Source organism: Ovis aries, chromosome 20 (genome assembly GCF_016772045.2).
Source record: "Ovis aries strain OAR_USU_Benz2616 breed Rambouillet chromosome 20, ARS-UI_Ramb_v3.0, whole genome shotgun sequence".
NCBI lineage: Eukaryota > Metazoa > Chordata > Mammalia > Artiodactyla > Bovidae > Ovis > Ovis aries.
In genome coordinates this window covers 18,317,640-18,330,540 of record NC_056073.1, presented here as the reverse complement: position 1 = coordinate 18,330,540, position 12,901 = coordinate 18,317,640, and the positions used below count along the sequence as shown (strand labels likewise).

General features: G+C 38.3%; 1 protein-coding gene across 5 annotated transcripts in view; it reads left to right on the top strand.

The window, feature by feature from the left end:
- Positions 1-12,901, top strand: part of SUPT3H (SPT3 homolog, SAGA and STAGA complex component) — a 401,575-nt gene that overhangs the window by 281,749 nt on the left and 106,925 nt on the right. The gene's annotated exons all lie outside the window — the stretch shown is intronic.

Below are 12,901 nucleotides of genomic sequence, written 5' to 3'. Positions count from 1 at the left end.
CTTTTCCTATTTGGAACCAGTCTGTTGTTCCATGCCCAGTTCTGACTGTTGCTTCCTGACCTGCATACAGGTTTCTCAAGAGGCAGGTCAGGTGGTCTGGTATGCCCATCTCTTTCAGAATTTTCCAGAGTTTATTGTGATCCACACAGTCAAAGGCTTTGGCATAGTCAATAAAGCAGAAATAGATGTTTTTCTGGAACTCTCTTGCTTTTTCCATGATCCAGTGGATGTTGGCAATTTGATCTCTGGTTCCTCTGCCTTTTCTAAAACCAGCTGGAACATGTGTATATCTTTGAATATTATAGTCTTTTATACATACTTTTCTTAAAAGAACTAATAGCTTTCACTGTGTACTTATTTTTTTCTTTAATTTACTAGGCATATGAATTCCACGTGAATTGCATAGTGGTTTGTACTTTTTGCAAATTTCATGAGTACACCTTAGGTTTCTTGTATTAGACCTAATTCACTACAGTAAGGAGCATCTTGAGGTGGAGATATTTGAAGCCATAGTGGTAGTGATCTTCCTAACCTTTAACTTCCCTGAAAAGATGTACCTTGAATTCTTTTCTTTTCTCCATCTATAATGAAAGTACAGATCATTATGAATGCCACAGTCTCTCTTCAACTATCCATATCACAAGACCTGCTGGTTTCCTAAGTCCATTGCCCTTCTGTTTGAGTCAAGGGAGGCATAACAAAAGTTGATGCCATAAATAGCTATATCAGTGCTGCAGGAGAAGTGACTTCACACACGTTTTCCGTTTTGAAATGCCTGGCTATTTCCCAGGAGTTAGGAACCTCTTGGTTTCTTCCAGTGATGTTTCTTCTATATTAGAATCACTGCAAATACACTGAGGCTATTTTCTAGTATGGACTTGCACAGGTTGTCTGATCTCTTAAATCTTAGAATCTGTAGCTCTGAAGTATTTCTAAAGATTTCAGGACTTCACTAAGGTACAGGATACACATGGAATTACAGAACATCAGCACAATACAGAGGAGACAGAACTCAGTCACAGTGAGATGAAGCAGCTTAACCTGGAGATTCCCATGTTGTGTTCGAGACAAAACAAGACCTGGAATACAGGTCTTCTGATTCATGGGTCAGCATTCTCTTCTCTGGCCACTCTAGAATTTTTCTGATGGAATAGAATGTATCTCAGGGTCATATAAGAAGATATATCAGAGCTTTAGATTATGATTAAAAGCTGTTACCACTCAAAATTACTGATTTAGCGGATATAGAGATTGGATTTGAATTGTATTAACCCTATAATATACCCTATCCATTCCTTTTCAAATACACCTCCTCGAATGTTGTCTCATTTGCTTTCTGTTTATATCTTTATCATCAAAATAAAACAGTGCATAAATGGAGAACTTCCTAAGAAGTATGCACTATTTTTTTTTCAATTTTAAGTTTTTCATTAAGATGCGAAGTGTCTTCATTAAAATCCATCCTACATTTGCTTATATCCGTCTCTCAAGATAGTCTTTATTACTTTCAAGTTTCATTGTTCTCAAGGTCACTTCAGCCATCATCCCACCCCCAAGTCTGCTTCAGTTGTCTTTTCTCTCATTGATGAAGTTTGAGATGGATGGCTTTTCATTGGCTGTAGCTAAGATTCCAGTAAATTGTTAGGACAGGATAGGTAAAAAAGCAATGTCCTTATCCTGCCAGTCAACATTTATGTAGAATTTATAGATTAAAAATGGTAAGTATTGAAGAAGCATCCATTGTAGTGAATCGTTCGTCAAGCCCCTTGTTAAGTCATTCACCTGCATTTGACTTGTTTTATGCTATCTGTCATGTGCAAATAGGTAAATGCAAGTAAATCTATTTCTTTTTAAAATGGAGCATCTCAGTCTTTTTGGAGTTAAGATAATATTATTAGTTATTTGTTTGACTCCATGTTGTCCTCAAAAGCATTCCCTGAAGTTAAAAAATATATATAAATTGCATTAAAAAAAAATGTTGGTGAGTATTGTGATGAGAGAGAATACTGACTGCTTAAGCTCATTCATGGCCACTATGACTGCTAAAAATCAGGTCTAGAAATCAATATAATAGATCACATAAATGTGTAATAACTATACACTCAAAATGGAGTGGAGACAACTGCTCACCGTGCTGTATCCATCCTCCTTTATGGACCTGGTTTCTAGCTGTTGGCATCCAGAGTACCACACCCCTTCTTGCTTTGCAGCTAGGTTGGGTCATACCGTTGGGCTGTGGCCAGTGAAATGTAAGCATAAATTTCTATCTGGACTTCTCTTGGTTTTCTTAAATAGAAGGGGCAGAGGGGTATACCTCTTTTCTTATCTTCCTATGTTTGATTACTTGATCCAGATGTGATTATCTGGAGTTTCAGGGGTTATTCTATATCATGAAGATAAAGCTAAAGCCTGCACAATTTTATACATCAATTATATCTCAGTGAAGCAGGGATGAGGTGGTGGGAAATGAATGTACGAATGACTGAATGCATAAATATGTAAATAAATAACTTTTAAAGCATGGAAAAAAATAAAAAGCTACAGCTTGAAAATGTCAGAGCCAATGTTGGAAGTAACTGGGGCTCTCACAGCATCAGCAAGCAGTTAGGTTAAGCCTGAATTACTTGTCTCTAGAATTCACTTATGTGAGGAAAAATAAATTTCTGTCTTGTTTAAACATCTATAATTTGTAATTGTATTATATTCAGCCAAAAACACTTAGCTAGTAGTACCTGTGAATGAGACTTTGATAAAATTGAGAATATACTTCTAGAAAGTGATTAAATCTGTTTTTCATATTGAAGGAATATTCTGTCATGCAGCCTGTGATTTTCGAAGAATTGCCATAGCCATGCGATGAGTGTTAATACTTTAACACCATGACAAAAGTGTTTCGGCATAAGTCTCATGTTAATTACAGTTTTGTTTATCAAAACTTACCAACATCAGAAGGTTGAAGAAGTCATTCAACATTTAGTACTATGTTTCCTGCTGCTTAAATTCCAGAGGAAAATATGGGAAAGGATTTGATTTTATATTTTTTGTTTGTTAATCAAAATATCCATCCTGCTACTTAAGAAATTAAAATACTGTGCTATAGAAAATAAGTACCATCTGGGCTGTGTGTTTTTCTACGTCCTCTAAAGAACATTATGCAAAAGAGGTTATGCAAAGGCACGCTTCATTTAGCTATACTCACAGGATACCTGAGGTGGTACGATAGGAGTACTACTTAGAAATTGGTATTGTTGTTCTTTAGTCACTCAGTCGTGTCTGACTGTTTTGCAGCCTCACTGTAGCCTGCCAGGCTTCTCTGTCCATGGGATTTCCCAGGCAAGAAACCTGGAGAGGGTTGTCTTATCCTTCTCCAGAGTATCTTCCCGACCCAGGGATCAAACCCACATCTCCTGCATTGGCAGGCAGATTTTTTACCACTGAGTCACCAGGGAACCCCCCTATAAAAAATTTATGAACAACAAGGTCCAACCATACAGCATAGGGAACTATATTCAATATCCTGTGACACAGTATAATGGAAAAGAATGTATATGTGTATATACATGTTTTTAAACTGTGTCACTTTGCTGTACAGAAGAAATCAACATTGTAAATAGGCCATATACTTCAATAAAGTTAAAAAACATTATATACAAATCAGACTTTATTTCATCATATTGTAAATGTACCAAGAAAGCAACAATATAAATATAACTCTAGAGGATTACTTTTGTCCTATGAAGAACCTTAATATATTGTTTTGTTAAGGTCATATTTTCATTGTGTGGCTTGTCATCATTCATTTCAACATTGTCTATGTGTTGTTGGTTGTGTTTTTAATTCACCTCTAACATTTGGGCAACCTGGTTATGAAACTTGTTGCCCCCTAACCATCAGGGTTATTGGACTTCTCTGACCAGCTAATTAAATTCTGCTCTCCCGACCTCACCTTCACCCTGAGCTTTCTTGTTGCTTCTTACTCTTTGGAAAAGGGTTGACCTTCCAAGACAGATGAGAACATGCTTAGGTCACTGTAGTATGTTTCCCACTTAAAATCTACAAACTAAACACACACACACACACACACACACTATTTATTCTCAAAGTGCTTATCAATGTGTTTGTTTCCTTGACATCATTTTCTGAGTCAGTGATGTCAGTCATCACCAACGAGTAAAAAGCCTTTATCACAGAATGACAGTGTTTTAAAAAATCTTTCACCGAGCTGTTTGCAGTGCACCTGTCTTTCTTCCGAGATTCTCTTCATACTGCATGGTATTATGACCAGAGCATCAGCTTTGAGGTCAGACAGACCTTGGTACTCAAGTCACGGTTCCATGCCTTCTCTTGTCCTAGGTATCTTTGTTAGTATCCTAGGCGAGTTGCTTAATGTTTCTGACTCTCAGATTCCTTAACTGAAGCCACATCTTAGAACCGTTGAGGAGGATTTGTGAAAACACATGTAACGTACCTAGTTCAGTGCCCAGCACATGTGTGTCTAAAAAATGGTATCTGTCTTTGACAAAATCTTTACAAAAATGTACAATAAGGCTAAGTTCCTGTGCACATGCATACAAATGGAATATAGTTTAGGTACAGTCTTCCTTTCACAGTGACCGGAGACAGAGCCAGTCAAAGAGTTTGCAACACATATGAAAGATCAAATTATTGGGCTATTTTCTGACAGTGCCTGCTCTCACCCAGTAGAATGACTCTAGAAATGTAGCATGTATCTTCAGAAGGGACTATACGAGACAGTTCCATAACATTTGTCCCCTTGTATCTTGTTAAATGTCTTGCTCGCATTAGAAGGCTTTTCTAAGTCTTCTCAAAGCTACACAGAGCTCAAGTTGGAGCAGCACTAATGTCCAGTTGCATTCTTTGGGTAATGTTACTTGGGTAAAATTTACTTGGAGAATTCTATCCATATTTGGACAGAAAATGTTTGAGGGACAAGTTTTGTTCTAGCAATCAGTATCATAGTGGAAAAAGTCCTGGTTTTGAAGAAAGAGTCTTAACTCCCTAGCAGTATGCCTTTACCTTAAGGAAAAGCCACAACACTCTCATCCAAGTAGTGAACGCACCCTAACCCCACTTGGCTTCTGAGATCAGAAGGGACAAGGAGTCTTTGGGCTGGTGAGGCTGGGGGAAAAGTACACAGGAACTTTCTGTCCTGTTTTTGTAAGTTTTCTGTAAATTAAAATAATTTCAAAATATGAAGTTAGTTGGGTTTTTTTTTTTTTTTTCCGAAGCCACAGAGGTTCAGTGACATCAGTGTCTTCATGGGTCAAATGGAGATGGTAATAATAGCTGACCTTCTGACCCCGGACGGTTGTCAGGAGAATCAACAAGTAAAGCAATACACATAAAACTCAAAACTGGTGCTCTTCTGGGCTGAGTCTCCCTTACTTGACATCACCGTTTTACCACCTCCAGTCTTCCCGTTCTTCTTGCTGCCAAGGTTATCTTTACTTCTTAAAGTCTTTGTGGTTACTTCACGTAAGGTAAAGCACTGCTAAACATCACCAGTTACCAAAACAATTCTCCTTTCTTCCTTCCTTTGTAATCCGTTCCACACCCTCTGTGGCATGCCTTCGTTAAGCCTTCTTCCTGAAAAACCCAGCCTAATGGCCACTGACATTTAATCAAATAACAGTTACGATACATTTACTCATGAGTAAAGGCTGATTAAAATTTGGGCACCAACATCTGAGGATGGGAATTTCATCATCAAATATCTTAATAGAAACCATTTTGTTAAATAACCATAATTACAGGTTTTACATTTATGATTCTAGGGGATTTTGCTGTTCTGCATTCTTTGAAGCCCAAGAGGCTATCATAGTTTTCAGGCTGCTTGAAATACTAATTTAAGTACATCCAAGGCTTCTTCAGAAGATAAGGCCCTACGGGACTCTATCTTTCCAAGATTTTGAACCTGCAATTATTTTAAAGTTATTTAAAGTTATTTCTGTTTTTGTTTAATTGTTTTTAATTAGGTAAGTGTTTTTAAGGTAGAAGTAAAAATAGACAATTTTTTGAATGTGTAGATATTTCTGCTTTTTCCTGTTAATAATTTAAGAATTTTTCTTTTATTATGTTTGAAACCAAAGCAGTTGGGATAGCCAAAATGCCCTTGAATTCTCATCAGAGTCATATTTGGTCAAGTCTGTTTCTGGGTTTTTTCAGTGATTAAACCTTGGCATCGTCAGGAAATCCTTTTCTTCTTTTTGTTTGGGGTTAACTCATGCTTGCAGCTACATCAGTCTTTGTGGCAGATTTCTGTTGATGAACTTGCTCATTTCTGACTCATGAAAACAGCTCAGCCAATTATGAGAAAAGAAACGTCAGCTTGAAAATGGTTAAGAGCATTCTCTTTAGGGAAATAAACAACTTAATTTGGTTTGTCTTGTTTCTAATCTTAACTCAGATGGCGTCCAGTTGTAAAAGCCTGTTTTTTCTTCTGTCACATAGTCCCTTGAGAATTTTTCCTAGACTGATGACTTCGTTTCTTCACTGGTGCCTAATAGACTTCATTATTCCTCTTTTCATAGTTTCTTCTTTTGAATTTTTTTAAAGCATGTGTGATTCAAATTTATTGTTATACCTGTTTTTTTACACCCCTATTTATCAGTTTCATACAGCACTGTTTTCCTTCAGATGAAAATTACTAAATGAAAATTTTAACCATTTTATTAGAATACCTTCTTAGCTAGAGTACTTAAGATTTACTATATGAAATGCCAAATTTTAAATTATTTTATAAACTAAGAGATTGAAAGCATCAGCATAAATTGTAGGAAGCAGAGACTGTGAACTGGTTATTCTGATCCACCACTGAGCCAGTTATCTCTGCTGTTTCTGGCAGCAATAGTGTAGCTTTGCAGTAGGGAGAAGTGATGAGGGGCAAGGGTAGGTCCTGGTGTATTTGTTCAGAAGGATTGAAAGGAGCAGCATTTATCCTGGTCCTTGCTTTAGGAGCTCTATGTTGTCTATCCTCACAAGTAAGCCTGCCGTTTTTCCAACAGAGCGCTAGTGGTAAAGGACCCACCTGCTAATCCAGGAGACACAGGAGACTCGGGTTTGGTTTCTGGGTCAGGAAGATCCCCTGGAGGAGGGCATGGTAATCCACTCCAGTATTTTTGCCTGGAGAATCCCATGAACAGAGGAGCCTAATGGGCTGCTGTCCACAGGGTCACAAAGAGTCAGACATGAATGAAGTGTCTTAGCATGCAGTACCTCACAGTGATGTCAGAACTAAAGAGGAGTTAGAAACGACAACATGATTACATTTTTAAAAGGTCCCTGACTGATGTGTGGGGTGAGTTGTTCCTTTAGTATCGTGGTCATCCTGTGAGTCCCAGGCATGGTGTGGCCCCTGTTTTGAAACCATAGGGTGGAGGCACAGTGCTCGTCCCTTGAAGGGCAGGCAGCATGGGAGAGCCCTATGCTTTCCAAGTTCTGCCCTGCGGTTCTGGTGTTTGATTGAAACGTACCTTGTAGAGGAGAAAGCAACTTGACTCTTCAGACTCCTTCCCTCCCCTCTGTCACCTCTGCTTTAGCAGTTTCATTACTGAGGCTTCAGAGTAAAAATACTATCCTGACAGGAATAGAATATTAAAAGGTGGAAATGTCAGAATTCTAAAAGAAATGAAGAAAGAGGTGAAAAGGATTTAAGAGAAAGTGACAAGCATAGAAGTCAGTCAGAGAAATTCCTGCAGCTATATACTGAAACCCCCCAAAGAGGAGGACCAAATTTACGGAACAGAGCAAATACTAAAAGCCTATAATCCAATTATTGGTATATATAAAAGAGACAACTAATGAGAACCTACCATATAGCTCAGGAAACTCTGCTCGGAGCTCTGTGGTAACCTAAATGGGAACGAAATCCCAAAATGAGGGAATTTGTGCATTAGTATAACTGATGCACTTTGCTGCACAGCAGACATAACACAACTTTGTAATGCAGCCATACTCCAATTAAAAAATTCTTTTAAGGTAGGAAAAAAATCAGCATAGACTTTGGGATAAGACACACCTGGCTTCAGAATGTACATGCCTCTTACCTGCTTAGCAAACTTAGATGAGGTTACCTAATGTATCTGATCATAGATGCTTCATTTTAAAAACAGGAATCGTATCTGCCCATTGAGATTATTGGAAAAATTAAAAGAGATAATGAAAAGACCAAGGGTGACACCCACACACACATAGTAGTGAGTCAACCAGTGTTAGTCCCCTTCCCCTTAGACTAGTGGTCCTCAGCTGGTGTGATTTTGCTCCCAGCGGGACACTTGGCAATGTTTGGGTTTTTGTTTTCACAGCCCACAAAGTGGTGGGCAGATGGCATCAGCATCTAGTGGGTAGAGGTCAAGGATGCTGCTAAACATCCTTCAGGGCACAGAACAGACTCACAACAAAGAATTACTCAGCTCAAAATGTCAGTACTACCAAGACTGAGAACCCTTGCCTTAGTATTAACTTTTCTCTATAAAGACTGTAGAAAGGAACTTCCCTGGCAGTCCAGTGGTTAAGACTCCACATCTTCACTGCAAGGGGCTCAGGTTCCATTCCTGGTTTGGGGAACTAAGATCCCACATGCTTCATGGCACAGCCAAATTTTTTTTAATAATTATAAAAGAATATAGAAAAAAAGTATATATGGGTTTGTTCCACCAATATTTATGAAACACTACCGTATGTCAAGCTCTGTAGAAACTGGGAACTTAGTACTGAGTTAAGTAGACATCATCTCTGCCATCAGGTACCTCACATTCTAGTTGGAAAGAAATAGACAAGAAAATAAGAGAGTAATATTACTGTGGCAGATGGTAGTAAGAGCTAGGAAGAAACATGAAGCATAGTAATGGACAGAGAGTGACCTGAGGGAGCTGCTATTTTGTATTAAGTGGCCATAGACAGTTTGTATAAAGTGACTTTGGAACAGAGACCGAAGGAATTGAGGGAGCAAGCCGGACAATGATATAGGGTTAAAACGTTCTGGACAGAGTGTAGTAGGTGCAAAGACCCTGGTATGGAAATGTTATTTGACATTTTCAAGAAAGTTCAGGATAGGCCAAAGTAACTGGAGTGAGGACAGTGGTAGGAGGTGAGGTCGGAGAGTAATAGGGAACCAGATTGTGTAGGGGCTTTATGGGCCATTCTGAGGATTTTGGTTTTTATTTTGTATGTGATAAGAAGCTGTTTTTTGTTTTAAATTTTACTTTATATTAGGAAGAATAGCTGCATGGAAGTGCATGATCTGATTTTCAGTTTTTGAAAACTGAAAACTCTGAAACTCTGAAACTGAAAACTCGCTCACTCTAGCTAGTGCACAGTCAAGACTCAGGGTTGGGGATAGGAGCAGAGGCAGAGTGGAAGCAGGAAGACCCACAAGGAGATTATTGCAGTAGTCCAAGGGAGAGATGAGGACGATGGCTGGGACCAGAGAAGTAGGAGTGAAAGTGGAAGGTGATGAAAAGTCATTCCAGGTAGATGTTAAAGGCAAAACTCCTGGAACTTGCTTAGAAGGAATTAAGTAAGCTAAAAAAATTTTTTCACATGTTAAAAAAATCTTCATTGAAAATACTCAGATGTATCACATAGTAACAACAGGGAAATTCAAGGAAGGCTCTCTTGCTCTTATAGAGTTCCCTATATCCTTGACAAGGATGTGAGGCCTATGCTGCAATGACAGTCTCCCTGCTTCGCAGGATTTTATTTTTAAAAATATGTAAGTGAAGCTGGCCTGAGTTCAGTACATATGTTGGACTGCTCAAGAATTTGATCTAACTCAGGGTGAAAGAGAAAGCATGAAGTAAATTTTGTGCAATCGTTGGAACAAACATACATATTTTCCAGTTGTGAATTTTTGCCCTAAACAACCAACATATTTGACTATGTCCTCGTGTATTTGCTAGACTCTAAAAAGTCATGTCGACTCATCTGGATATTGCATAAACCTATGAGAATTTTTAGAAGAATTATTCAGAATACCTAAAGAGCTTACATATATTAATCTAATATGCTCAAAACTTTTGGGTATACAGCCAAATAGAAACCACAAAAAAGGTTATAGAACTCTCAATCAGGAAAATAAAAAAGAGGTCCATCTTCTGTCACTTTGAAGAGCTAGTTTGAACAGAAATTCACATTGCTTTTTATATTATTTGCCAGCTTAGTTATTACAAAGCCTGTTTACAATTTCAGGAAAACATCAGTGAACATTAGTACTAATACTACATGAGAGTCTGCAGCTAAATATGGGATTAGGTTGTTTGGTACTGAGTTAATAGGGAAAAATGATAGAGTTGTTTGCACAGCAGACACCAACACAACATTGTAAAGCAATTATGTTCCTTTTTTTTTTTTTAAAGTGATACTTTTCCTAGCTCGCATTTTATCCCAAGACAGGAAATGTTTTATTGAGAATAATTTTCTCCACTACTAGCTAATAAATTCAGATTTTAAAATGTGAAGCAGGCATTACCCCAATTTAAAATGTAGTATTTTGATTTTGATAACAACTATATTTTCCTTATATAATCATTCATGCTCATTCTTTATAGTTTAAAATATAGAAAAAAGAAAAAAATCCTATATTAACAGTAATATATTTAGACCCAGAGTACAGACCAAAAAATCCAATATTTTGAAACAACTCTATTATGAACTAATATCACAAATATCCTTCTGAGTATTTCTCAATCACTGATGCTTTATATTTACTGAGAATTACTAACTTATTTTTAGCACAAAAATTCTTTTCAAATTCCTTGAATGTTCTCCTAGAATCTATAGCTGTTTCTTCAGGAAACTTCATTTGACTAGTATAATACATTCTTAATACCTTGGGCATATAAAATTGGTGGATTGTAAAAATCACTTTGGGGGAAGAAATCAATACCAATGGAAACCTTTATTTTTAGGCTAGGAAATATATTGTATCTTTACTCAGTTATTCTTGGGCTTCCGTTGTGGCTCAGCTGGCAAAGAATCTGCCTGCAGTGTGGGAGACCTGGGTTTGATCCATGGGTTGGGAAGATCACCTGGAGAAGGGAAGGACTACCCACTCCAGTATTCTGGCCTGAAGAATTCCATGGACTGTACAGTCCATGGGGTCACAAAGAGCCGGACATGACTGAGTGACTTTCACTTTCACTTTACTAGTTATATAATTCAGAGAAAGCTCTGGGTCAGGCTTAAATGAACTTTTGATTTCAAGGTTACACCAACCAGAATTCTGAACTGGCTCCCTTAACATCACAGTGACATTCTCCTTTTTCACCCTCCTTCACTTTCTCTGAGAACATATATCCCAACTAATGCTGTCTCTCTGTGACTTTCTGCCTCTTGAGTCATCGCTTTGATAATGGTTTAGCACATGGACCTTTATTTAATGACCTTCTGTAACTCAAGATTTCACTACTTTCCAAATCTTTTTTTTTTCCTAATTGTAATTCAGTTAAGAAAAAAATTTTTAATTACTGAAATGTGTATCTGAAAAAGTAAAAGTTCCCTCTAATGTTGCTCCCAGAGATGAGTACTATTAAAAGCATAATGGGTATACTTCCAGATGTTTGCAAACATGTATGTATGTTGTGTGCAGACACTTTTGTGTTTCAACATAAACGGGATCAAGACACACAGCATTCTAATTCTCAGCTTGATTTTTTCAGTTAGTGATACATTCTTACAGCTATAATCCCTGAGGGGAGACAGAAGCAGCACACACAGAGAAGTGCATGGGGTATGATGCTAGCCAGAAGAGCGTGTATGGTTTAGAAGAGAGGAAGCAGTGTGGCCTGGGATCTTGAGGGAAAACTTGTTAAAAGAGGTGATAGATCTTGTTGGCAAACTTGGTAGAGGATTCTGCTGAAAGAAAAGGAGCTAAGTTGCCGTGGGGATGGGAGAGGGGATGTCCAGCACAGTCATGAGGGAGGGCAGGGGATAGCTGAATATGGCAGATGTGACAAAGGGTGACCTCTGTGCCTAGGTCTTTTCTCCTTGTTTTTGTTTAAAGTGATTGTGCCCAGATGGGTTGGGAGAGTTAAAATATTTGGAAGGCACCAGCAGAACCCTGTTGTGGTCCTCCAGGCCCAAACTGATGAGCATTGCAGTGGGCAATTAAAAGCAGGGGAATCTACAAGATGTTTTGCAGGAAACATGCTCAACTCTTGGGAGGGGAATCCAGTAAATTACAAACTGACCCAGCAAGCAGAGCCAGCACTCACCTGGGCACCAGGTTGCCTCTGCAGTAATCCAGATAAAGCCCCATAACCTTTCTGGACCTCAGCTTTCTTCTTTACAGTGAGTTGGGAATGTATGTGGTTTCTGAGATTCTTCAGGATGCCGTGGTGTTTACTGATCTTTGAGTATCCTGCTGTGGACCACAGCAAACATGCACACCATCAGCATTCCACAGTTCATGTGTTGTCATGTTGCTGGATGCTGCTGCAATTGCTCTGAATGTAGCTTTCAAATTCAGCAACCTATTCCTGTCTAACATAAGGTATTTGATAGGTTACCATTGGCACTTAGCGTTTTCCATCCAGAAAGAACTTTGCAATTCACTTGTAAGACTTCTAAGTGTCATCAAAATAAGATTTTTTTTTTAAATTCAAGGTAGAAGTGAAAGCAGATAAGCTTTCATCTTGGTTTAAATGTTATGTTCTGTGATTCTGTGTTGCTGAAGAAAGTCATGTGTCTTGAGAAGCCGCCGAGAGATACGCCAGTGCGCAGCTTCTGTAACATTTACATATGCTTCAGTGAAAGCATGAGAGAATTTAAATGAAACTGCATGCTACAGAAAGAATCCAGCCTCATACCTCAAACTGAAACACGCAGGGCAAATGGTGATTGTCGTTGCTGTCACTGAAAGTGTTTTTCAAAGATGCAAGCA